Source organism: Phoenix dactylifera, chromosome 2 (assembly GCF_051530095.1).
Source record: "Phoenix dactylifera cultivar Ajwa chromosome 2, Ajwa_hap1_PhDact_Kaust_v1.1, whole genome shotgun sequence".
Classification (NCBI taxonomy): Eukaryota; Viridiplantae; Streptophyta; class Magnoliopsida; order Arecales; family Arecaceae; genus Phoenix; species Phoenix dactylifera.
Genome location: NC_143191.1, coordinates 36,347,028 through 36,375,006, shown reverse-complemented (window position 1 = coordinate 36,375,006; position 27,979 = coordinate 36,347,028). Strand labels below are relative to the sequence as shown.

The following is a 27,979-nucleotide window of genomic DNA, read 5'->3' as shown; positions in this document are numbered from 1 at the left end:
GCTGCAGATCAAATTAGAATTTGGATTATCGTAAAAAATTAGTTTTTTTAATAAATATTTTTCTAAATATTAAATTTTGTATGTATATTTTTTTAAAACTGATATTTTGCATGTATAATCTCGTAAAATACGTGTTTTTGCTATTCTACTTTTTTATCCTTATTTTTGTATATATATCTATGCTATCTAACGTGGTTAAAAAATTAATGATTTCAAATTAAAATAACTAAAATATTTTTAATGAATAGATATGTAAAAAAAATATAAAGCAATCACGATGGAAAAAAAAGTAATTTCAAAATTTTATTTTATTTTTAATTAAAATAAATATGATTTTTTTAATATTATTAGTAGAATCGTTATATTAGAGATATTTGTGCTATTTTATGAAGAATAAAAAATAAATATAAATTTAGAAGGTATTCACTCAAATTTAAATTTTTAAAAGGATATCTATGAAAAGAAAACCTTAAAAAATTAGAATACTTGATATCGCCAGGGACGTAAGCTGCGGGGTCTTCATAACGGCTACATCGGACTCTATATAAAGAGAGTCCGGTGCTGGGAAAGGCGATTCATGGAGGTCTTGGACTCTTGGGATATTCTTCTCGCATCACTCCCTTTCTCTCTTCTCTTCCTCCTTCGCTCTATTTCACATTATCTTATCCTCGATTCAAGAAGTCTCCCAGCTCCGACTCTCCGGTTGGTTTTCCTTATCAAGATCACATGCCCTTCTTCTCTTTCTTCTTCTTGTTGACGTTGCTCTCTTGGTTGCTTCTTTCTCTGTTATTCTTTCCTAGGGTTCTTCTATGTTCAGTATACTAATTTTTCACTATATTAATTTCACCGAATTAGCGTCTTATTTAACGTTGCATTTCAACTTAGAATTTAGATTTTAATATTAGATATCGCGTGGGACGTAAGCTGCAGGATCTTCGTCACGGCTACATCGGGGGGAATCGGTCGGTAAAGAAGGGTCTTGGGATAATTCTCTCTTATCCTCCTCCTTCGTTCCTATTCCAGATTATCGTATCCTGGATACAAGAAGTCTCCCAACCCTCAGTCTGCGGTTGGTTTTCTTTATCAAGATCCTTCTCTTTCTTCTTCTTCTTACCGTTGTTCATGTAGACGGATTATGGCCATTATGTTAAGCTTCTTTATCTCTTCCTTTTTCTTTTCTAGGGTTTTTCTTGCTTCTTTTCTTCATTTTTTTTGCTGTTAGTTTTACAAGAAGAGGCTGTGATGATTCCTGAACGAGGGTTTGCTGCATTGGGAAGCGGAAAACGGCTATGTCTAACGGCAAAGCGGAATCTTGGATGCTCTGCTGTTCGGTTTGCTGCCTTCTTGCTTTATCTGGGGGACGTCTTGAGGCTAAGAACGCGAATAAATGGTGAATTCGAGCCAATTTTTCCTCTTCCTTTTCTTCTCTTTTCTAAGTCGGCGTTTTTTTTCAAGATTTTGTTTTTAAGGTTTCGTGAATTTCTTTTGCTGCTGTTTATCTCATCTGATGAGTTGTTCTTGTGGTTCCTCAAGAATTCATAGGATATGGAGGTCAATGGAGGATATAAGGTAGGGTTTTTAGAACCCAATTCCTCAAATTATATTATGTTGGTCACTGAAAATTAGGGATTGTTTGCTTCCAATTAGATTTGTAAAGGTTTTGAAGAATCTATCGCCTTCCAACGACGATTTCTCAAATTTCTTGATTCATCATTTTTTTACTCCTTTTTTACTAATTTTTCTTGGGAAATGAAGGCGCGCTGTCTTGCATGGATTCCCTTTTCCTCCATCTCTTTACTCCTTTCCTTCTTTTCTCTCCAAGCAATAATATGTCAGTCAACAACTTGGAAAAGCTCCCATACCATACTCCAGAGCAAATTCTTTGTTGTACAGACCTGGCACTGCTTTTTTTCTAATGCGGCTTTCATACGGGATGACCGGGGCTCATGATAACTTAAGTTCTATCTTGTTTTCATAAAAAATTTTAGCCTCCTTATTGCAGGAGTTGAAGGAGTCCTTAGAAATTTTTCTGAAGCTGGTATTGAAGAAGCCCATCCGCTTCAACTTCCCCTTGATGATGCAATAGAATCCCTCAAATGATTTATGCTGCTGCTTTATGTGCTTTTATTTTTCTCAATCTTCCTACTCATCTCTGCAAACTTAATGGTAGTTTGCTCTGCTTATGTGCTTTTATGCTTCAGACACCAGGATCACACTCCCTGCTGCTCTCAAGTGGTGTTTCAAGTGCTACTGCATTAATTTCTGTGCTGCCTGTTCAGATTTGGTATGTACTCCACGCATTATGACCATCAATGAAACACTTCTTTCCTTTTAAACGCATAAATATTGCTTGTCTGCAGGAATTGTTCATTTGATTAATTGGTTGCCACATATTCTTCTTGCAATTGCGAGCAAAAATGTGAACTTCTTTTACTCTTTTAAATTTGCAACTTCATACTTATCCTATATTTCATAATATTACTTGCTGATTAGTTGGGGAAAGTGGAAATAGAATGTGAAAAAATTGTATTCTTTGCAATTTGGGGTCTGTTGTTCTGCAGGCTGTTGCTGTGGCCTATTGGTGACTCCCAAGATTTCTGGTAAATGGGACCAAATATGCCTTTCCTCCTACTGAACTCCATATGCCATTTCTCTCCATACCTTTCTGTTGTTTTCTTTGTTTGCCAACTATCATAATTATTCTTTTATCAACAACTTATGAAGTTGTATATGTCACATCCTTTGTATTACTTTTCTTTCTTTTGTATTAAAGACCACTAATGATTCACCCAGGAGGGGTGAGGTGTAATTTATGATGTTTAATCAACTTCTGTTATCAATTTCCCCGCAGATTGCTGAGGTGATAATGAGATCTTGTGAAGGTGATTTGCCTGTAGGAGCATAATTTGCATGTGATATTGCCCACCAAAACCAAAGCTCAAGCAATAACTTTCATGATTTTGCATGTGATATTGACCACTAATGATTCACCCAGGAGGGGTGAGGTGTAATTTATGATGTTTAATCAACTTCTGTTATCAATTTCCCCGCAGATTGCTGAGGTGATAATGAGATCTTGTGAAGGTGATTTGCCTGTAGGAGCATAATTTGCATGTGATATTGCCCACCAAAACCAAAGCTCAAGCAATAACTTTCATGATTTGCCTATAAATTTATCCATTAGAACTTATGGCTAGAGGAAGTCATGAAAGATGACTGTGTCCCTGATCTCACACTAATTCTACCTTGTCATGATAGCCTTACCTAAACTTCTTAAGCTTCCAAAAGATGTCATCTCTCATTTAGCCACTGCAATATCATACATGATAAAACGCTGAAGAGCAACCATGTGCTGAGTTATGATTCTTAAAAATTAAACTGTATTTAGATATGCCACTAGGAAAGTTTTCAGAATCAATTGTCACACCAAAAATCCTGTCTAATATTCTGGTTACTTCACGATGACCAAATGTAATGGCTAATTAGTTACTAAAGGAATTTATAAATTGAAACCTTGGAATGCATTTTCTAAGAAAAAATTGTGTTGCATATTGTAGGAAGAACATCATAATTGTTGGGGCATGGAAGTGACAGAACTGCTAAATTATGTTAATACATGTCAAATATTTTTTTTTTCAGATTTAGTGGTCCAATGCATGATAAACTTTTTGGCGATGAAAACTTCCAAGCAAGTAGGTAGATGTACATGGTCGAAAAGTTTCACAATTCTCTTAAAGAATGTTTTTGGACCTTTAGGAAATCAAAACACTAAAATTGCTGATAAATAATGTTAATGGAGACTAATTTTATAAAAACACCACTTTGGAGTGGCTTAAATAATTGAACATAGGCTAGAAATTTTCTTGGTGAATGGAGGTGCTCTTAGGTTTAGGTTGAAGGGTAAAAATGACCAGAAAAAGTTTGGAAGAAGGGATTTATGCACAAATTTGTTGTGGACTTGGCTTTGTTTAGGAACCAACAAACTTATCTGTGGCAAAAGCTAATTAGACCACTATATTCTTAGGTCATTGTTAAGGCTAGAAAAATTATTTAGGAAGCTGTTAAGGAGTTTGTTGTGCATTAGGCTGGTAACTGCTACTGGAATCAATATTGAGTGTTTTAGATGATACTGGCGAAAAAACTCCTTTGCTGGTTTATTTCTTGCTTTGATGATATATCCTAAGAATTGTATTGCATTAAGAGAAGTGCTTTACTTGACTTTGTATGGGTACCTTGTTCTGCAGAGGGTAATGTTGGTGCTACTTTAACGGGCATAGCAGGGCTTAGGGTAGTTGCTATGGTTCTTGCTGTCTTTTCAGTCAGGTAAGTAAGAACTTGCTCATGTACATCATTACATCATTCTATATTGTTAGCAACAAAAGATTTTTTATTATTAAAGCTTGCAGATACTTTACTGATATAGCAAGCCCTGATGCTGCAAGTTATAAAGGGATAGAGAAGTGTAGAGTGTGCAGTGAATGGAGCCATTAAGATCTTGACAGTTGCAGTATTATTCATACTTCAGATATTGGCATATTTTCTTTTCTTAAATAAAATAAGGTCTTTCAACGCCCCAAAAAAACATAACTTTGTGACTGTTGTGGTTATTGTGGTACCAAAACTGCTTACGTTGGCTGTCACCTTCACCTTGATATAAGTACACATGATTTCTCTGGTACATATCTTTCTTGAACTTAAATACAGATGTTTCCTGGCATATATGCTTGGATGGTGTTCAAATGATTGCATTACAGGTGCTTAGGCTTTCAGCATGTGAAACTATGGGGTCAGCTGCAACTATTTGCAGTTATAAAAGGAGCTTTGACCCTTAATTAGGTATAACCAATGTGTAGTTTCATGGTCTTTACTATTTGCTTTTTAATTATTTCAAAGTTTAATCGCAAGTAGATGTGAAAATGGGAGTGTGATATTTGGCTTTTAATATGCCGGGTCCACTTGAAGAAGTAGAAGTTTCCATTTTCCTTTAAAAAGTATTCAAATTTTATATGTTTTCTAAATCTTCAAATGTTCTACATTCATGTTTTACATGTCCACCATGGAGGCATACATTGGTGGGAGGAAGATAGATCCTCTAGAAGATGTGGAATTGAGATCTTCAACTGCATTCTATTTTTCAGTCGAAGGAATTGCTCAGAATACAACTGTCGGTATATTTGAGCCAGAGGTACGCCTGTCTGTTCTGTTTGAACTGCTCTAACCACAACTTGGTTTGTTATTACTATGACTATGACCAAGATGGACTTGTTTATTTGTTTTGGAACTAGATCGATATAATATTGTGCTGACTGCATTATATCTTCTGTGTTTTTTTGATTTTTATGAACTTTAGAGTGGCTGAACTATTGAGGATACTAGTTCACCTACTGAAAAGGCTATCCTTTATTGGGCAGTTCAGGTATACATTATACAATAATGCTGTTTACCTTCTTTTATAACACCAATGTCTTTTCTCATCAGTTGTTGATCATGTTGATGATCTTGCATATCTGGGGATGAAATTTGATGATGCAAGGTTGATATCTTCAATTCTTCAAGTCTTCCCCCTTTAATTCTGAGAAAAAGCATGGTGGTGCTGCAGTACACGTGGTAATCACATTTCATATTTATTTAAAAAACCATATTGGTTCTATATTTGCTGACAATGAGAACTAATTTAGGGCTATTGATAATTTTTTTCCTCTCTTTGGTGAATTTTATACATCTCAGATGGAACTGTGGGCATATGTGGTTCACTTCTGAAGTATGGTTGGTTCACTGATGATTTGATAATAGTTTTGCTTAATCGGGTGCTACTTGAATTATCGGACCATGCGGCAATTTTGTCACTATTCAGAAAACAATATTTGCAAACTATGTGCCCTGTTCAGGCTCATTTTGGTTCTTCTGGTTTGCTGGGCATTTACTTTTTTTGTCCTGTATACTAGCCTCAATAATTACTTATCTCTGTGACCCACTTTCTGTGAAGCTTAATAATGCTGGTTTCAAATGCTAACAGTGTTAAAATAGCTTCCTAACTAGATTTCCTGGAGTTCTTAGATCTATGCTGTGTTAATTATGTTACCTGATGCTTGCATATTTGCTACATGGGGCATCTTGCCAGCGCAGTCATGCACTGATATCTTGTTTTCTCATGCTTATTTATGCAGTATTTTTCTTCACACTGATGCATGGCTGCATATCTTAATTATTCATTTTGGTTTTTGTCTATTTGTAATTGCAGGGAGATTCTGAAGTTCACTTGCATTGGAGAGGTGCTGCTGAAATTGTTCCTGCTGCATGCAGAGCTGGCCTGAACCAGATGGTTTGGCTCAGCCAATGACTTCAGACAAGGTGAAGCTCTTTAATCCTTACTAGTTAAGCAGTTGCTGAACCATTTTGTCCCTGCAGGTTAATGCATTTAAGAAATTCATTGAAGATATGACAGCAGTTAGCCTTTGTTGTGTCGCTTCTGTACAAATTATATGTATACTTTTCCTAATGAGGAATAGGGAGACAACTGGCAGTTGCCAGAGGATGACCTGATTCTACTTGGTATTATGGGGGATACAGAAGGTGCATGGTGAGAAATGTATCTGGCAGTGATCGAGTTGGTCATTGAAGTTATGTCTAGACAATGTTTATATATATATATCTATATATTCTTAAGCAACCCCGGATAAAGACCCTTACCTTCCATTTTTAGTTATTTACTCATTTATGGGGAGGTTAGATACTCAATATTTCTTCCACTATGGAAAGGAGAAGGAATGAGTCACTTTACTATATGTCAGAAAATGTGAATGATATCAGAGTGTTTGCTGTAGGCCAAGTACAGTATTTCTTAATAAATTTATTATGTACATGACTGCAAATGTCAACTAGCTCAGTGAATCTTAACGTTGTTCCCTAATTTGACATGCAAATAACTCAGTCACTACTTTTTTTTTTTTTTGAGCCCATTAGTACTATTTTTCCACAATAAACTATCCAATTAATAAGGAGTTAAGGACCCTTCTCACATCATCCTGATCCAAAAATTACCTGGATCGGAAACCAATAGTATTCAGTTAAAGCAATTGTTTCCGTTTTCTTTGGTGATTTAGGGTAAATTAATAGGCAAATCGAGTCCAACTAATATCCATCAAGATAATTTTTCGCGTTATTAACTTTCTGGCTTCATTAATGGATCCTAACAAGTCATCTTCTATGTTCCACCTCATTTGTTTTACTCTGTTTTATTTAATATCGGTGGTGATTTTTTTGGGTACTGAATTTGTTGGCTTTCAGGATCCTTGTAGGCCTGGGGTCAGAGATGCTGGAGAGATGCACTCATGCAGGTTTCAAGATGCTTTGCCAATAAGTTGGTATGGCATAACAGACAAGCAAGTTTACAGGCATTATGAGTTGCCCTGGGAATCTTTGACCTCAATTGACTTTGATGTCAAAGTCAAGTATGAAACTGGCTTAGCATAGACAGTTGATTGCTCAACTTATTGGTCAATCAGTCATTGAATGTTTGTTAGCATGTTAATAGTGTAACCAAGATATGCGGTACCGACTGTACCGACGTACCGGTGGGCATCGGTACCGGTACGGTACCGAACCAAACCGAGCCGAACCGGTACTGTACCGATGGGACTAAAAGCCAAAAAAAATTGGAGCCGGTATGGACTGGTCGGTTTGGGCCGGTACCGGTTCGGTACGGGCCGGTATGTGTCGGCATGGGTCGGTACGCATCGGTACCGATCGGTACGGTTCGGTACCGAAATATGTAGCTGTACCGTACCGGTAGGGTCCGGTACCGGTATGTACCGGCCGGTACCGGCCCGTACCGACCGGTACGACAGACCATGAGTGTAACAAAAGTTTGTCTTTCATTAGCAAGGTTTATTTTGGAGTTAGCATCAAGAGGCCATCTTCAATAAGCTATGCTATTATTATCTATTTAGAAAATTTTCAACCATGCAGAGGAGATTTATTTTCCTTACATGTTTTAATAAATATTATAAATTTGATTTAACATTTTGAATAACTAGGTATTCTTGGTCAGTCGAAATAATCTTCAGAAAGCGAAGCTATAGCTTTGGTGTTCTGGATACTTACAGATGCCGATGCCTCAGAGCCAACTGTTATATAGGGAAAAGTATTTCGAGCCATGACTGATTCAGGAAGAGGGAGAATTGCTGAGAAAATATTTGTAAGACAAACACTACCATTCTTTTATGTATTAAAGCGAAGTCCATTGTTAAGATTTTGTCAAGATATCATAAAAGTAACATTATAGAGCATTATTTTTTGTAAGTACCAGCCACGAGGCATGTGCAATGCATGTCGGAGGGAAGAGAAAACAGAGAGTCAAATCTATTTAGGAGTCAATTCAAAGAATTCAATCTACATGGAAGCCAAATTAGAGAAAGAAATTGTATCTGTTTTCTTTGGTGATTTAGGGTAAACTAATAGGCGAATCGAGTCCAACTAATATCCATCAAGATAATTTCTCATGTTATTAACTTTCTGACGTCATTACTGGATCCTAACCAGTCGTCTTCTGTGTTCCACCTCATTTGTTTTACTCTGTTTGATTTAATATCGGTGGTGACTTTTTTGGGTACTGAATTTGTTGGCTCTCAGGATCCTTGTAGGCCTGGGGTCAGAGATGCTGTAGAGAATGCACTCATGCAGGTTTCAAGATGCTTTTCCAATAACTTGGTATGGCATAACAGACAAGCAAGTTTACAGTCATTATCAGTTGCCCCGGGAATCTTTGACCTCAATTGACTTTGATGTCAAAGTCAAGTATGAAACTGGCTCAGCATAGGCAGTTGATTGCTTAACTTATTGGTCAATCAGTCGTTGAATGTTTGTTAGCATGTTAATACTGTAACAAAAATTTGTCTTTCATTAGCAAGGTTCATTTTGAAATTAGCATCAAGAGGCCATCTTCAATAAGCTATGCTATTATTATCTATTTAGAAAATTTTCAACCATGCAGAGGAGATGTGTTTTCCTTTCATGTTTTAATAAATATTATAAATTTGATTTAACATTTTGAATAACTAGGTATTCTTGGTCGGTCGAAATAATCTTCAGAAAGCTGAATTTATAGTTTTGGTGTTCTGGATACTTACAGATGCCAATGCCTCAGAGCCAACTGTTGTATAGCGAAAAGTATTTTGAGCCAAGACTGATTCAGGTAGAGGGAGAATTGCTGAGAAAATATTTGTCAGACAAACACTAACATTCTTTTATGTATTAAAGTGAAGTCCATTGTTAAGATTTTGTCAAGATATCATAAAAGCCACATAATAGAGCATTATTTTTTGTAAGTACTAGTCACGAGGCATGTGCAATGCATGTTGGAGGGAAGAGAAAACGGAGAGTCAAATCTATTTAGGAGTCAATTCAAAGAATTCAATCTACATGGGAGTCAAATTAGGGAAATAAATGAGGTCCAATTTGTTTGCAAGTTTTATGGGAGGGATCCGATTTGATTGGAAAATGAGGAGATGAAGTGTGTGTAGTTAAGATAGGCAAAAAGTAAGTGTGATAATTAACATATTTATAAAATAAATAGGAGAGCATTGTCGGTATAAAAAGCAGCATGCGGAATCAGGAAGGAAAACTCCTTGATTACAAAACTCTCATTTTTATCAATAGTATAGATTTTTAGTTTAATTATTATTGAAATGGTGATTGGTATGATATACAAAGAAATCTAGAATCAGTTGGTATTGGTTTAGGATCAGATTGACTCAAGTCAAAACCAAAATGTGATAGACTAGCATGACATGCTTAGTGAAACAACATGCTAGCTGCTTATTTGCCAAAAACTTGCATTTGAAATTGCTAATTTGTCTGTATTGATAAAAGGAGAGTGACAGTTTTGTCTTATATTTGACCTGTCAAACAGAACTCACTGTGGTGATTATATGCATGGTGCACTATGTCAATAACTTGTGCTAATTCTCTTTCATATCCTTGTTTGATCATTTTGTATGGCTTCATCTTGTGTAAGCAGCTTCTTTGGGTCAATCTCATCATGAACCCGGTTGGAGCACTTGCGTGGTAAACAAACCAACAACAAATCACCTTGTGGACATACCTGCTGGTTGAAGTTTAGGAATGTTTGTAAACATGGTGGACCATAACAAGAACCTGCTCTATTCTCATTCATATCTTTGTTTGATCATTTTGTATGGCTTCATCTTATCTAAACAGCTTCTTTTTGCCACTGTCATCATGTACACGGTTGGAACACTTGCATTGGTTGCCATCCCTATGGTCTTGGTCATGACTCATGAGCCTCCCTAGAAAGCCTTCTTCTCGTGAAGTGGAAGAAAATGTGAGTCTCGTCCAATTAGCTTACTGATCTAGGATTCTGAGAGAGATACTGAGAAAGCGGAAGACATTGATGCTCTCTTTGACCCAACTTCTGACTTTCTTTGCCAATTAGATGCTGGAAGGGCTGATGGTCAAATTCTCTAACAGCAAGGCAAGCTTGGATGGTCTGCCATTTTGCAGGCAACTTGTTGTAGCTGTTCGCAGATGGTCTAAGACTCACAGAGTGCCTGAGAAACCGGTGGATTTGTGCCTCCATTTTCTTTTTCTTCTGTCTGTTTGTTTGTTTGCTAGTTTTTGTTTTCTGCTGATTGGGTTCTCAAGTTCTCAGAATTTCATATGACATAGTGGTGGATGAAAGATTGGGGGGTAGATCTCATAGAAATAAAGCAGCTAGGTTATGGGAATGCAAATGCTTACTTCATTATAATAAGGTTGGTAAAACCTTACAAAATTGTTTGTCTGATGTATGGCATGCAGTGGTTTTGAATCTGAAGCATTAAAAAATAAACTCTTATCTGAAATGATGACTATGGTTATTATTGTTGTAACTTTGAATTAGAGATTTTCTTAGGTTCTTTCTTGACTCATGTCTCCACTTTTCTCATTTTATCACAAGATATGAAGTTTGTATTAAGTTGATCTTTTTTATAAGAATTTTAAATTATGATGTTAACCCCTTCATTTTTCCTTTTCCTCTTCTTGTTGAGGATTGCTGGTGCACCCCATTCACTGCACTCTCAAAACTCAAAAGCAAAATGAGCGGAAAAAGTTATAGGAAGAAGAGTGGATTACAAGCTTGAAGTTGTCCAACAATTGCAAGGGGATCTCCCAGTGGGGTACGCTTACATGCACATCCATATTACTAAGCTCTCATGTAAGATGTAACCAGTGTCTTCAAGATGGCTACAAGAATTTGGGATGATAAGATCACCAGAAGCGCTACCCATGGGCTAGGGCTACTCTTTTTCTTTCTTTTTTCTTCTCTCCCTTTGTTTCTATTCACCTGTAATAATTTTTCATTAGTTTAGCTTGATCCTTAATTGAACCCCATCTCTCCTCTCCCTTGCATGTCTTAATGAATGAAAGCCTAGGCAACTCTTGAATGATCTCTACTGTTCAGTAGGCGACCGACTTGCAGCCTTTATTAGATGGAGAGATAGATAACCATACAGGAGAGGAATGAGGGGGATTTTAAGGTCTGACAAAAAGATTGCTCTGAGCCTTGGACCTTGGATCTGTGGTTGGTTTTCTTTCTCAAGCTTAGGGTGAAGCTTTTGGAAGAGCATAGTTGGTTTGAAGGTTCCCCTCTCCTTGGCCCATGCTTCTCTCCCTTTTATCAGATGAAACTTCTCTTCATACTTCTGCTTGGTCTTCTAGTGGCAGTGGTGCTAATATGGTGCTTCTCTCGCTTTCTTCTTTTCTTTCTTCGCACTTGCTTTTGTTCGCCATCTTTTCATAAACAGGAACATGGCATTGTTCTTCGATTTATAAGAAGAGGGGGTGATGATTCGTCAGACAAAGGTTACCGTCACTGTTAAGAGGAAACAACTATTTAAACATCAAAGCAGGCGTGGATGATTTGCTATTCTGCAGGAAACTGTTTGCAGCTATTTTATTTTAGTTACAGAGAATTAGAGACCCAATGATGCTAACAATGCTGGATGAATTTGTGAATCTTAGCCTCCTCTTCCTCTTCTCCCTTTCTACCCTTTCCTGATTTCCAGATTTTAAAGATTTTGTTTTCTAAAACACATTTAATTCATTCATTTTCATGCTTCTGACAATTTGTTCACATGGTTCCTCAGCAATTTATAGCATGTGGACATGTACCAAAAGCAGCTAGGATTCTGGAGACCTAATTTCTCATAATTCATTCTGGTTTACTAACGTTTTGGATTGGTTTGCTTGGTATCAGGGTTTATAACATTTTAGTGGTTTTGTACCTATTCCTGTCCAAGGAAATTTTATCTTGGGTTTTCTTATTTTGTTCCCTTAACTCATCTTTTTTACTTGCATTAATTTTCTTTCTGGGGCACAAAGTTTTTGGTCTTGTTTGGTCTATCCTGGAAGCCTCCAATTCGGTGCATGGGTATGCAACAACGAGGCCCAACAAACTGATTTCTTATTAGTGTCATTATACTAAGTGGCTGGTGGGGTATTGGAGATTTTTCAAGGGTTATTTTACTCTGTTTCTTTGGTTATCTTTTTAAGCTTTCTTTATCAAGGTATTTTGGGAGTTTAACCATAATTTTCTTTGGCATCAATGAAAGGGTGCTCCCCTTTGACTCTCCATTGTTGATTTCCTATTCTATTCAATACCAACTTGTCATTTAGTTTTTTGAGATGCTTTATTTTATATCTATGCAATCTTCTTACTGAACTCGAGGCAGTGAGGTTTTGCTCAATTTTATGCTTTGATGCTACAGACGCCTGAACCATATCCATGTCTACCAAGATGAGGTGCATCATGGCTGCTGCACAAATTTCTATACTTGTTTGGAGTTGATAAGAAAGTTTTCCACTTCGGCCATCCCTGAAATATTCCTTTTCTTCTTGAACATATTAGCTTTCTCGTCTCAGGTATTATCCATTCAAATCAATATTTGTCACATATTCTTCATGGTTATTTTGCACAAGAAATAGATATTCTTATTCTTTTAAAAGTTAAGAACTACTTACTGTAGAAAATAAAGCAGACACTGCTCAGTTTAGTTTTATATTCTGGTTTTCTCAAAGCTACCATTGCAGTCCAATATAGACCCCATAAAATGTCTTGTAAATGGGCAAAATGAGTCTCCCTTCTTACTTTTGCAACTCAAAAGACCGGCCTTTTTTTTCCTTTGTTTTTTCAATGTTGCACTTTTTTTTGTATCTTAACCTCTTGTGAATTTGTATACGTGAAGGCCATTTCCTCCAGAAACTCTTGGAATCATCTTTCTGCTGGTAATCATGGTGGTGGAGTAAAGGGATGCCCCTTCTCCTAAGCTGATGATTATTGATGCGGGACAGATGATTTAAAGGAGAAAATAAGAAGGGGAAAGGAGGAGAGGGGAGTTCTGGAGTCCACCAGATGTCAAAGCAACGATTTTTTTTTTAATCCAAAATATCCTGACTACAACAATAGACATGAGGGTTTCATATATATAGCCCCCCCTATGTAACTACCCATGATTCCCACAAAACATCATATAACTACCCATGATCCCCACAACATAGCTAAATACAGTCATAACAAGTCAACAACTAACAAGGACGAAAATACATAATAAATAAACGAAAAATATATAAGAAAATAAAACTAGGGCAGCCAAAGTGCTATACACGCCGGCGACGCCTATACACATGCTGGAAATGGTGGTCTGTGTCCCCACCAACTCCCCTCAGCTGAGAGGAGTTCGCCTCTGGCGAAACGGATGTCTGGTAATGCTCCAACAGGTCTGAAGCAAGTCGCTGAAGCTCATCTCTGCTAATCCAAGTATCATCTGACGGAGGTCGACCATGCCACCTGACTAGATATCGCTGATAACCACCATTCTATGTACTGACAATCTGATCGTCCAAAATCTGTTCCACTGTGTCTGTGATCTGTGGAGAAATAGGTACAGGAGGCAAGGCAGGAGCAGGAGATATGGTCTCAAAGTTGGATGTGAGGTCAGTGTCAGGCTCATTGAATGGGTCGGTAGGAATAGTTGTCGGACCTCGGTAGGCAACTAAGTCTTCTACATTAAAAACTGGATTAATCCCAAAATCACTTGGAATATCCACCACATATGCATTAGATCCAACCCGTTTCAGAATTTTGTATGGACCCATACTTCGGGCGTGCAATTTCCTAACGGTTCCTGGTGGAAACCGTTCAGGTCTGATTCTGATCATTACATCATCACCCACTCGAAATTCTTGATAACGTCGACGTAAGTCAACGACCATTTTATATCTCGCATTATTGATTTCAATTTTCTTATTAATCTCTTTATGTAAATTTTGCATGTGTTGCGCAAAGGACTCAGCGGTCTCAGAGATTCTATTGTTAGGTGCTACTGGGATAAGATCAACAGGTTTTCGCGGAACATAGCCTAAGACAATTTCGAAAGGACTCAAACCAGAGGTCCTGTTCATAGAGCTATTGTAGGCAAATTCAGCTGTGGATAGGAGAAGATCCCAATTACCCGGGTGGTCACCCACTAAACATCGTAGAAGGTTTCCTAGGCTGCGGTTGACCACCTCAGTTTGCCCATCTGTCTGAGGGTGATAGGCTGTGGAATATTTAAGCTTTGTACCCATGAAATTCCAGAGGGTCTTCCAAAAATAACTAACAAATTTGACATCTCTATCAGTCACTATTGATTTTGGAAGCCCGTGGAGTCTAACGACCTCATCAAAGATGATCCTCGCAACTTTGGAGGCGTCAGAAGTCTTGGAAGTGGGCAGGAAATGTGCCATTTTAGAGATCCGATCCACTACCACGAGAATGGAATCATGCTTACTTCTAGTCTTTGGCAACCCTAGCACGAAATCCATACTAATATCCTGCCAAGGACGATCTGGGACAGGAAGGGGTGTATATAAGCCAGTGTTTTGTTTGTGCTGTTTGGATAGATGACAAGTACGACACTGACTAACAATTTTTGCAACATCCCGTTTTAAACTAGGCCAATAAAATCTTTGTTCGACCATATCAATGGTCTTATTTCTACCAAAATGGCCAGCTATTCCTCCCGCGTGGAGTTCCCAAATAAGAAAATCTCTAATGGATGTTTGAGGGATACACAGCTTGTTTCCTCGGAACAGGAAAGCATCAACCACAAGGTAGTCACTATTGTCCCTGGTGTGACTTTCTAACACACTAGCATAGATCTCAGCGAAGTCGGGACAAGTTGCATAATCGGCAATCATACGATCAAATCCAGTAACCTTTATGCTTACTGACAAAAGTAATGCGACACGTCGGCTTAGGGCATCAGCTGCCTTGTTGTCAATTCCTGCTTTATGACATAACACGAAGGTGTATTCTTGAAGAAATTCAGCCCACTTTCCGTGTCGTGAACTCAATCGTTTCTGAGAATTCAAGTACCTCAAAGCTTCATGATCGGAATATAATACGAACTCTTGAGGTAATAAATAGTGACGCCAGTGACGCAGCGCTTGTACAACTGCATAAAATTCTTTGTCATAGGTGGAATATTTTCGTTTGGCATCATTCAGCTTCTCACTGAAGTATGCGATAGGATGTCTTTCTTGGCTTAAGACTCCACCTATACCTAGACCAGATGCGTCACAAGAGACTTCAAAAACTTTAGTAAAATCTGGAAGACGCATTACCGGAGCTTCAGTCATTCTAGTCTTGATCTCTTGGAATGCCCTTGAGGCCGCAACGGTCCAATGAAATTCACCTTTTCGGATACAATCCGTAATCAGTGCAGTGATTGTACTAAAATTCTTAATGAACCTCCTATAAAAGGTAGCTAGGCCGTGGAAGCTTCGCACCTCAAATAATGTAGTGGGTTCAGGCCATTCAAGAATAGCTTGGACCTTCTGTGGGTCTGCTGAAACACCCTCAGAAGACACAACAAACCCTAAGAAGATTACACGATCAGTCATAAATGAACACTTCTTAAGGTTTGCATATAGACTCTCTTTCCTTAGGAAATTGCAGACCAAACGTAGGTGCTCCAGGTGTTGTTCCTTGTTTTTGCTATATATTAAGATATCATCAAAATAGACTACAAGGAATTTTCATAAAAGGTCTTAATACTTGGGTCATAATTCGCATAAATGTGCTAGGTGCATTTGTCAACCCAAAGGGCATGACTAGCCACTCATATAACCCATCTTTGGTCTTGAAAGCTGTTTTCCATTCATCACCAGGGCGGATACGGATTTGGTGGTAACCACTCTTAAGGTCAATTTTGGAGAAGATAGTGGCACCTGCCATCATGTCAAGCATGTCATCCAATCGTGGTATTGGAAATCGATATTTAATCGTTATCTTATTGATTGCCCTGCTATCCACACACATTCTCCAAGTGCCGTCTTTTTTGGGCGTTAGAAGCGCGGGCACCGCACACGGGCTAAGACTTTCTCGGATGAACCCTTTTCGGAATAGTTCATCAACTTGCCGTTTCAATTCAGCATGTTCAATCGGATTGAGTCTATAATGAGGCAAGTTCGGGAGAGTCGCCCCTGGAACCAAGTCTATGGCGTGCTGAATATCACGCATAGGAGGAAGCTCATCAGGAAGGTCCTCAGGAAAGAGATCCTTAAATTCTTCCAGAACTTGACGAACTTCCTTCGGGAAATCTACTTGAAAATCAGGAACAACTTCTTTGGACACTAACACAATGATTATGGATTCTTGGGCTGCTGCTTTCTCAAATTCCTTAGGACTAATGATGTGAAGGCGCTTTTCAACCTTCACATCCTTCTTTCCAGCAATAGAAGGCCTAGGAGGTAATGGGTTTAGTCGAATTTTCTTTCCTTGGTAAACAAAAGAACAGGAATTGGATTTGCCATAAATGGTTACATCCAAATCATAAAGCCACGGTCTACCAAGGATGATGTGTCCAACGTCCATGGGAATAACATCACACCAGACCTTATCATTATATTCAGAAAAGTTGATTTGGACTAGACAACGCTCAGTAACTGGTATAGCGGTTTTATCCACCCAAGACACATTATAAGGGTTAGGATGAGGCACTGTCTTTAACTGTAGCTTGTTGACAGTTCTTGTGGATACAACATTGACGCTACTCCCACTGTCGATGATAACTTTACAGTTATGTTCACCACATTTGATATAGGTGTGAAATATGGATCGGCGCCTCCAGTCATCATCTTCTTGTTTAGGTTGTGTAAGGACACACCTAACAACGCTTAAAGGAGTGGAACCCTCGAGTGAGCCAGGTTCCTCACCTTCATCGGACTCTTCAGGGTCTATCTCTGGTTCGTGGACCAACTCATTCTCTTCATCATTTCTATCTTCTTCGATGACCAGTGTTTTCTTAGTAGAACATTGACTAGCTCTATGCCCAAAACCAAAACATCTGTAACACTGATCTCGAGAAATTTTGGGTGGTTCACTTAAAATTCCCTTATTCTTTTGATCAATAATTTTTGGGGACTCGGTCGCTTGATTTCTATTATTAGGCTTACTCCAAGTATTAGTTTGACTACCATGGGTGAACTTATAATTGGTCTCCTTAAGATCAAATCGCCTAAAGGTTGTCTTATTAGTATAACGCTCAATGTCTTGGACAAGTTGATAGGCATATTCTAATGAGTTGACCTCACGTAGAATAAGCTCTTTTTGTAGATCATCTCGCAATCCGGACCTAAACCTAGAAAGGGTCAATTCCACACTCTCGCGTGCATCACATCGCATGAAGAACTCATCAAAGCGAGCTATGTACTCAGACACAGGTTTGTTTCCTTGAATCAGTCGTTGCCACTGATCTAACAGGCGACTCTTATAGGATGTTGGGAGATATTTTTCTTTTAACTTCTCCTTCATTTCATCCCATTGTACCACAGGGGGTTGTCTAGCTCTAGCAAGCATATTTTCTATTGTGTTCCAATGCAACTTTGCGGGACCAATGAGCTTCATTTTTGCAAAACGAACTCTGCGATCTTCAGACAGGTTATACCATTCAAAGTAATGGTCCATATCAGCGAGCCAGTCAATGAAGACTTTTGGGTCGAGACGACCATCATAACTTGGTGCATCGATCTTAATACTGCGCATTACATGCTCATCTGGTGTCTCACGTGCTCTTAGATAGTCCCTTTGGTGTTGTGGCCCAAGGCCTCTGGGGCTGGGCGATGTCGGAGGGTGGCGATCTTCGTTTTGGGGAGCGAAGGAAGCGGCGAGGGCGGAGGATGGAGTCGGCAACGGAAGTGGAGGTGGTGGCGCGGGGAAAGAGAGGCTTCGGTGAGATGGGAGGGAGAAGGGTTTTAGTGAGCTGAGAGGGAGAAGAAAATGGGAAGAACTCAAGGGTCGGTGGAGGGTGGAGGAAACGGAGAAGATGAAAAAGAGGGGAAGGGGAGGGTGGCGGTGTGACTGAAGCAGCGGTGCATGCGGTCGCTGAGGTGAGCGGCGTCGGCGAGCGAGAAGGGCCTGGCGGTGGAAGGGAGAGGCGGCTCGGCGGCAGCAACAGGGATCCCACGATCGGCGCCAGCAGCGGTGGTAAGAGCGGCGACAGCGGCGGTGGTGGCGGGCAGCAATGCGTCGACGGCGGCAGTGGTGGCGGAACCCTAGATCTAGGGTTCTTCTCCGTCGAACGACAGGTACAATCTTTCTTTCTTTTTTTTTTTTTTTTTTTTGGGAACGGATCCGGGTTACTGACCGAAGGTTAACGGGTTTGGAGTCTACCCGTTTACCCACTTGAAACTCTCCAACAGTTTCAAGTGAGCGTGCCGAGATTCACGCCCACGGTTGCTGGCAGTTCCCGGCGGCCGATCGTGCCGAAGTCCACGCTAGCAGTGCAGGTGGATCTCAGTGGTCTGTGGTGGTGGCCGGCGACCGGTCACCTGCTCCGGCACTGGGTTTCTTCGCACTAGAGATGTCTTCCCGTCTCTCTTCGTGTGCGCGGTGGCCGGCAGGCGCTTCGGCGGGTCCGAGGGACAGATCTGAAAGAAGGGCAGCGATGCTCCTCTTCTTTTTGACAGAGGGAGTCACCCGTGGTCCGTCAGCTCGCTCCGGCGTCCGGGGTCGGGTTACCGCGTAGATTTCGTGTGCCCACCGGAATCCTGGGATCCGGCGGTGCTCTGCCATACACTTTGTGGTGCTTCTGTGGAAGAAGAACCGGCTGAGAATGGATGTGGAAGACCAGCTGCAAAGGTTTCTGTTTTTTTTTTTTTGCCGACTGTCTCACTGCAGCCCAGAAAATGGCAGTGAAAGAAAGGGAAGGGAAATAGACAGACAGGATCGGGGCGTTGGCACAGAGGCAAAGCCCAACAGGGCTCTGATACCAAACTGATGCGGGACAGATGATTTAAAGGAGAAAATAAGAAGGGGAAAGGAGGAGAGGGGAGTTCTGGAGTCCACCAGATGTCAGAGCAACGATTTTTTTTTTAATCCAAAATATCCTGACTACAACAATAGACATGAGGGTTTCATATATATAGCCCCCCCTATGTAACTACCCATGATTCCCACAAAACATCATATAACTACCCATGATCCCCACAACATAGCTAAATACAGTCATAACAAGTCAACAACTAACAAGGACGAAAATACATAATAAATAAACGAAAAATACATAAGAAAATAAAACTAGGGCAGCCAAAGTGCTATACACGCCGGCGACGCCTATACACATGCTGGAAACGGTGGTCTGTGTCCCCACCAATTATCCTATAAAGGCTTTTCTTGGTGGTGGAGGTGGTATGTATCTTGCTTTTTTCTTTGATTCTTTCTTACCGGAAAGACAAGGATGATTTGTTCTGGAAGGATAAGGCTTGTTGTTTATTTATGGTTTCTGATGCTTGATCAATTGCGCTATTATTTTTTTGGATCAGCGAGCAATATTATGGTTTTGTGAGGGTGATCTGCATAGTTGCATTGTTTCCATGTAATATAAATATTGCACACTTAGCTACTATATCTATTCTGAAAAGTTTGCAATCTTTCCCCTCAAAACTGGAGCAATTATGATCTTGTTTCATTTTTTTATTTAGTCGACCGGTTGATATACCACTTCCATTTTTCTGAATATATTTTAAAAAGACAGGAGAACTTGGTGAATGAGGATCTATTAAGCAGGCCCCAAATAATTGATAAAAGGCTTGGATGCTAATGGTTAAAATGATTGGGGTTTTCATCATGAAAAATATTTGGTTTAATAAATATCAGTATATGTACATCATACATATATACACATGCATATACACATGAAAAATACATGCATGAATACGTACATGCATAAATATGTATACGTACATGTACATGCATACATACGTATATAGGTGCAGGCAAGGTCCGCCGTACCGGTATCGGTCGGCGTATCGGTGGCGGCCCAGACCGGTACATACCGGTTCCGTACCGGTCCGAACCGGTCCTGTACCGGTTCTTCAACAATAAACTACCGGTACCGGATTCCACGCTGATCCAGTACCGATCTTAGGCCGGACTGGTACGTACCGGCCGGTACGGGCCGGTATGGCAGACCATGGGTGCAGGCAAACACAAAACATCTACAAGTATTCAATGGATGTGATAAGATCTGCAAGGCAGATCTAGTTGATAAGATCTGCAGGACAGATCTCACCGGTGGATTGTTAGGAGAAGAGGGTGGAGAGAAAGAGAACAAGAGAGAGCGTAAGAAAGGAGGAGAGAGAGAGCACGTGAGGAAAAGAGAGGCGTGAGCGGAAGAGAGAGGACGTAGAAAAATTTCGGAATTGTTATCCCTCCATCAATTGAAAACAATTACAACTCTTATAGGGGTCGGGCGCCGCTATGCCAATTAGACTCCTACCTAACTTGAACTCTTATTATAATGGAAAGACAATACGCCTAATTGAGAAAGACAACCAAATAAAAGACAACTAATTGACTAATCCGGCATTAAGGCAATTAAGACTTAATTCCTTCTGAATAAGAAATCTGATGCCTCCTATTGATAGACGTGCACAAATGGAGGTGGCCTAAGTAAGAAGGACAACCAAATAAAAGACAACTAATTGACTAATCCCAAATAAAGGCAATTAAGATCTAATTCCGTCTGAATAAGGAATCCGACGCCTCCTATTATAGACGTGCACAAATGGAGGTAGGTGCAAATCTTGGCGTCTATCATTCCCCTCCCCTTCAAGACGAACGTTGTCCTCAAGGTTCAGATGAGAGAACTGTAACTTGAGCTTGTCATACTCCTCCCAAGTAGCAACTTCTTTGGGTAATCCCATTCACTAAACGAGAGCCTCCTGCACATAGACCCCTTTCTTTTTAACCCAACGAAAATCAGAGATCTCCATTGGCTCCAAAACCAGTTCCCCTTCTGGAGAGAATGTGGGCAACTAAGGAAGCGCTCTACCTGCATCCCCTATTTGCTTCTTGAGCTTTGAGACATGGAAAATTGGGTGGATTCGGAAGTCATCCAGCAGCTTAATCTTGTATGCCACTGATCCAATGCTCTCAATCACCTAGAATGGTCCATAAAAACAAGGCGCCAATTTCTTGTTAGCACAGATCTGTATTGAAGTCTATCGATATGGTTGGAGCTTGAGGTAGACCTAATCCCCAATGCTAAACTCGAGCTCCCGACAAGGCTTGTCCAATTGGACTTTCATCCTGTTATGTGCAATCACCAAATTATCCTTAAGCAGTCGTAGGATTTCATCTCTAGCACGCAACTCTTGATCAACCAATGCTACTGATGTGGAGCTTAGTTCATAGCGGTGCATTGAAGGTGGCCGTCCATAGACTGCCTCGAAAGGAGTCATAAGAAGGTGTTATACCAAAATTCTGCCCAAGGCAACCATCTCACCCACTATTTATGTCGTATGCCTGCAAAACACCTCAGATAAGTCTCCATATACCGGTTCAAGACTTTCATCTGCCCATCGGTTTGGGGATGGTAGGCTGTGCTCGTCTTCAATTTTGTGCCCTATAATCAAAAATACTCCTGGCAAAACTTGCTAATAAATATGGGGTCCCGATCTGACACCATCGAACGAGGTAACTCGTGAAGGGGTACAACCTCACGTAAGAAAATCTTAGCTATTGTCTTTGCCGTGTATGGATGCTTCAAGCGAAGGGAGTGACCATACTTAGTCAATCTATCGACCACAATGAAAATCATGGAGTAACCAGCTAAACACGACAACCCCTTGATGAAATCCATTGAGATATCCTCCCAAACCTGCTCTGGAACTGGTAACGACTGCAGCAAACCAGTAGGGAGCATCGTTTCGTACTTGTTATGCTGACAAATGCCGCATGCACAAATATAATCTTTCACATCCTTCCTCATACCCTGCTAAAAGAAGTTGTTGGCCAGCCTCTTGTACATTCTTAGAATGCCAGAATGTCCCCCAATAGGAGTGTCATGGTACTCATGCAACATGCTTCTCTTTGAACTAAAATTTGGAGGCAACACTAGGCTACCCCGGTACCACAGATCTCCATCAATAAGGGCGAACCGCTAAGAAGGGTCCTCCCTCACCTGAACCTGGCACCAAATCTCATCCAATTGAGGGCTCGCCCTTGCCTCCTCGCGCAAGCTGGCCAACCAATCTGGACGTGGGACAGTGATAGCTATTAGTTTCCCAGCTTCATGTTGACGAGATAGTGCGTCTGCTGCATTATTTTCACGCTCGGGCTGGTCCACAATCTCAAAATCGAACCCCAATAACTTCACCACCCACCTCTATTGGTCCATAGTCGAAATCCGTTGCTCCAATAGATGCTTCAAGCTGTGGTGGTCTATACGAACAACAAACCGGCGCCCGATCAAACAGCTATGCCACTTGTTGACAGCATATACGACAACCATCAGCTCCTTCTTGTAGGTGGATCGCCCTTGACCCCTTTCTGACAATGCCTGACTATAGTAGGGAATGGGTCTGCCCTCCTACATTAGAACCGCCCCAATGCAACTTCCGGATGCATCCGCCTCCACCACAAAGATTTTGGAAAAATCCGAAAGGGATAGCACATATGTAGAAGACATAGCGACCTTGAGATCCTCAAAAGCCTTCTCTACTATGGGTGTCCACTGAAATCCGTTCCTCCGGAGGAGCTTGGTCAGTGGCTCGGCAATCTTTCCATATCCTTGCACAAATTTTCGGTAGTAGCCGGTCAGCCCAAGGAAGCCCCGTAAAGCCCATACATTCTGCGGTCTCGGCCAGTCCACCATGCTCCAGATTTTTTCTAAATCAGCTGCTACCCCCCTGGCGGATATGAGATGCCCAAGGTAGTCAACCTCCCACTGGCCGAAAGTGCACTTCTTCCGATTTGCAAAGAGGCAATGCTCTTGCAAGGTCTGGAAGACATATCGAAGATGGCGCAAGTGGTCCTCCCATGTCCTGCTGTAGACCAAAATACCATCAAAGAAAATAAAAACAAACTTGCGCAGAACATACCTAAAAATGTCGTTCATCAAGGCCTGGAAGGTAGCCGGAGCATTGGTGAGACCAAACGACATCACCAAGAACTCATAGTGACCATCATGGGTGCGGAAAGCTGTCTTTGGTACATCCTCTGGAGCGACCCGAATCTGATGATAACCAGACTTTAAGTCTAGTTTGGTGACTGCCCTGTGAAGATCATCCAGCAGCTCGTCAATCACTGGTATCGGATATTGGTCCTTGACCGTGATGTCGTTCAAGGCCTGATAATCGACACAAAATCGCCATGAACCATCTTTTTTTACGAGCAGGACCGGAGAAGAATATAGACTTGTACTCGGTCGAATGATGTCAGCATCTAGCATCTCCCAGACAATACGTTCAATTTTCGCTTTCTAAATGTGTGGATAACGGTGTGGCCTCACGTTAGCCGGTCCAGCTCCTGGAACAATCTCGATCCGGTGGTCATGCGATTGAGAGGGCGGTAGTCCATGTGGCTCCTCGAACAAGTGGCTGAACTCCTCCAGCAAGGGGTTCATGGGGAATCATGCTCCTCACCGTTCGGGCTCCCTTGCCCAGTATGGCCCACCATCATAATGTACGCATCGGCTCCTGGACATAGGAGTCGTTGGATCGAATGCAGGGTACCCGACAGCACGGATGCCTTTGAATCGCCCTCCAATTGGTACCAGACGTCCTGCACCTCAAACTGCATAGTGAGTTTCTCCCAATCACAAAGGGCCGGTCCCAAACTCCTAAGGCACTAAATGCCGAGGACGATGTCCGACCCTTGGAGACCCAAGGGATACATGTCAACCTGGAATAGGTACCCTTGAATTTGAACGTCCGCAGCCTTGCAGACCTTGTTGCATGCTAAGCGGTTGCCATCAGCCACCATCACTGTGAAAGGCGTCGCGGGTGCGATCTTACAATGAAGCTTCCAAGCCAACCGATAATTCACAAAATTGTGGGTGCTACTGCTATCTATCAAAATCGACACCGGTCGACCCTCTAGCGTCCCAGCTACTCGCATCGTCTAAGGTGAGGTACATCCCGACAAGGCATGAATCGAGATCTTGGGGTGGTCGAGCAGGTCCTGCTCCCCCTCTGCAGTCGTCTCCTCCTGTATCGACACCTCCTCTTCTGTCTCCAATATCAGCAAAAACAACTGCTGAGATTTGCAGACATGTCCTCGTACGAACTTCTCATCACAGTTGTAACATAAGCCTTTCTTTCTACGAGCTTGCATCTGCTCCTAAGTCAGGCGCCTGAGACCAACACCTGTCAGAACCTGCGATGGGGTTGCTGGGGGTGGGAGTCGGCCCGACCCAACGCTCGGGGCCGGTCTGGGTGCTGGCAAGGCCGGCGGTGGCTTCTGCATTAGTGTAGGAAGTAGACCCTGACGAGGTGAGTTGCGTCTCGCCCGAAGGATCTTGTCTTCCTGTAGTCACGCCAAACTCACTGCATGCACCATCATCTTTGGCCGAAAAAGCTTAACCTCCAAACGAATGTCCTTCCAAAGGCCGCCTATAAAACTCTCTAGAAGAGCCCCTTCTGGCCAGCCCTGAACCTGAGAAGCCAGCCACTTGAACTGGTTCTGATAATCTTGCACCGACCCCATTTGTTGTAGTTTGGCGAGAGCCTCATCAAAGTTTTCATATTCAAATGGCCCAAAACGAACATAGAGGGCTTATAGGACCTCGTCATGGAGATGGAAGGAAGCAAATAGTACCTTCTCCATATCTGGGGTGCCTTGGTAACGGGAGAACTGCTCGGCCTTATAGATCCATCCCGTCGGATCTTCACTTGTAAGTTTTGGAAAGTCCACCCGCGCGAGCCGTGGTTGAATTGTTCCACCGTCACCCAACGGAATCCGTCAAGTCGGGCTACGTGGAGACCGAGGAGGCGGACTCTCCCTGTCCTTCAGGAGGAGAGCCACGTTAGATAAAAGGGTCTCTAGGTTGGCATTGATGGATTCAAAAGCATCCGCATGTTGGCGTATGGTCATGTTGACATTGTGGAGCTCGACCTCTACCCTCGACAGGCGATCTTCATCTGTAACTGAGCGCGTGGAAGCTATGCTAGATGCCAATCGGATACTATAGCGAATTGGCTATCGTAGTGAGCCGACTACTACAGCAAATCGGCTACTATAGCTCTTATACCAAGTTGATAAGATCTGCAAGGCAGATCTAGTTGATAAGATCTGCAAGACAGATCTCACTGGTGGATTGTTAGGAGAAGAGGGTGGAGAGAAAGAGAACAAGAGAGAGCGTGAGAAAGGGAGAGAGAGAGAGAGAAAGCACATGAGGAAAAGAGAGGCGTGAGTGAGAGAGAGTACATAGGAAAATTTCGGGATTGTTATCCCTCCAACAATTGAAAATGATTACAACTCTTATAGGGGTCGGGCGCCCCTATGCCAATTAGACTCCTACCTAACTTGGACTCTTATTATAATGGAAAGACAATATGCCTAATTGAGAAAACAACCAAATAGAAGACAACTAATTGACTAATTCGGAATTAAGGCAATCAAGACCTAATTCCATCCGAATAAAAATTCAACGTCTTCTATTTGTAAACATGCACAAATGGAGGTGGCCTAATTGAGAAGGACAACCAAATAAAAGACAATTAATTAACTAATCCCGAATTAAGGCAATTAAGACCTAATTTCGTCTGAATAAGAAATTCAATGCCTCCTATGGTAGATGTGCACAAATGGAGGTGGGCGCAAATTCTGGCGTCTATCAGGATGTCGAAACAATACTAATCGCAGTTTATTGGAGCATTTTTGATTATACTCTCCATTTCAGTTTATATACTTGCAGCCGAGTACTCATGTCCTCTCTTATAACTTATCGTATCTTAGTTCTAATTTTGTCTTTTTTGTTTCTTTTTTGTTTGGATTTTCTACTGCTTAGTTCTTCTGATTTCATTTATATTTCAAATTATTTGGTACTCTACTCTTGCTGAATGCAGAATGAATATTTATGCATTCGCCAAATTTTCTGCTGTCATAGTATTAGTTATAGACATTTCTGTGTCAAGTTTTTTCAGTTGCAGAGAGTTAAAAACATGCAATGCTGGATGAAATGGTGAATATGAGCCTCCTCTTCCTTCCCGTCCCATTTTAACTTCTCTAATTATGGTTAGTTAAAATTGTTTTCAAATATGTTTACTATTTTTAATTCTTCTATTATACTTCTCAAAAAATTTATGGATATGGAGGTGCATGGAGACTCGGAGTATGCAGTTCCATCAACATAAGGATTTCAGGGACCCAAAGTTCTCAAATATACCATTTTGATTGAACATTTAGCGGTTGTTTGCTTGGAATCAGAATTTATAACATGCATGGAATGTGAACCTACTTCATTTTTATATATGCATATTCTCTTCGATTTTATAGTGTTGTTCCCTTTACACTTTTCACTTTTCCTCCCAGTTAACTAGGGTTTTGATCTTCATTGTGCTTTTCTTTTCCTTTTTTTTTTTTTTAATTTTTCCCTTGCTTTGACAGAAGACAACTTGAAAGATCTCCATGCTATTTGCAAACACCAGCTGTATCCAGAGGGCCCATGCAGACCAACTGCTGTATAAACTGGTTTCCCATGCATCTCTTGCCTCATGTGCATTAGGTAGGGTTTGATGGTTCATGCCAAATTGTTAAGGTGTATTTTATTATTGTTATTGTTTTAATGTCCTTTATGCAGGAATTTTGCGATCCTGCATAGAAAACTTCGTGGGCTGCATGCTAAAAGGTCTCCTCCCTTGATGTCTTTATGATGCCTCTTACCTGAATATTCTGCTGTTGCTTTTATATGCTTCTCTGCAGAGGCCATGATTGATTTGCTGGCTCATGTTTTTATGCTTTGACACCCCAATGGCAAACTGTATCCCCTGCTTCTACAAAGTGGAGGTGTATTAAGGGCTACAATATAAATGACCTGCTTCAATTTGATAAGTTACTCTTTCCCTTCCGCTGTTGGTGAAGTATTCCTTCTTGAACATATTAGTATTTGTTTTCAGCAGGAAGTTATCCATGACAGTAAATTATTTGCCACGTATTCTTCATGGCTATTTTGAACAACCAGCAGCCAGTCCGATTCTTTTAAAATTTAAATTTTATGCTTATGTAATATTATTTGCTACTTGAATGGAAAGGGAAGTAGGAAATAAAATAGAAAATCATCAGTCATACTTTGGATGGTCTATTCTTCTGCAAGCAATCATTGCAGCCTGCTAAAAAACTGCAAAAATCTGGATGACTCCTCCTCCCAGACAGTACAACTTTTCTTTTTCAGCCTTGATATTCTTTTCCTTATTTTCTGATATAATTATACATTATTTCGATGGCTTTGGCTTATGAGGTTATTTCTGATATCAGCAGTAGTTTTTTCTTTTCTTTTGACCTATTTCAGTCAGTGAGAGTGCCACCAACTCCAGCACTCAGCAATACAGTAGTATCACCCTACAGATGTGCCCAGGTATGTCATCTCAGAACCAAGTTTGCCTGCTCTTAGGATTTATTTTCTTCCTGACAATCATGTTAATTATATGTTTTAAG

General features: G+C 40.8%; 1 long non-coding RNA gene across 50 annotated transcripts; it reads left to right on the top strand.

The window, feature by feature from the left end:
* Positions 1–548: 548 nt before the first annotated feature.
* On the top strand, positions 549–27,405 carry LOC120111500 (uncharacterized). 50 transcript variants are annotated; one of them, XR_016399290.1, is made up of 13 exons: positions 549–702; positions 925–1,069; positions 1,183–1,569; positions 2,003–2,284; positions 2,361–2,419; positions 2,562–4,836; positions 5,063–5,185; positions 5,351–5,416; positions 5,534–5,607; positions 6,242–11,177; positions 12,768–26,560; positions 26,933–27,050; positions 27,126–27,405. It is a non-coding gene; the product is annotated as an uncharacterized LOC120111500 (long non-coding RNA). The 50 variants fall into 50 exon arrangements; XR_016399305.1 differs by having other exon boundaries at positions 549–2,284; positions 2,562–2,600; positions 4,245–4,323; positions 4,407–4,836; XR_016399280.1 differs by having other exon boundaries at positions 931–1,069; positions 1,183–2,284; positions 2,361–4,836.
* Positions 27,406–27,979: the final 574 nt, after the last annotated feature.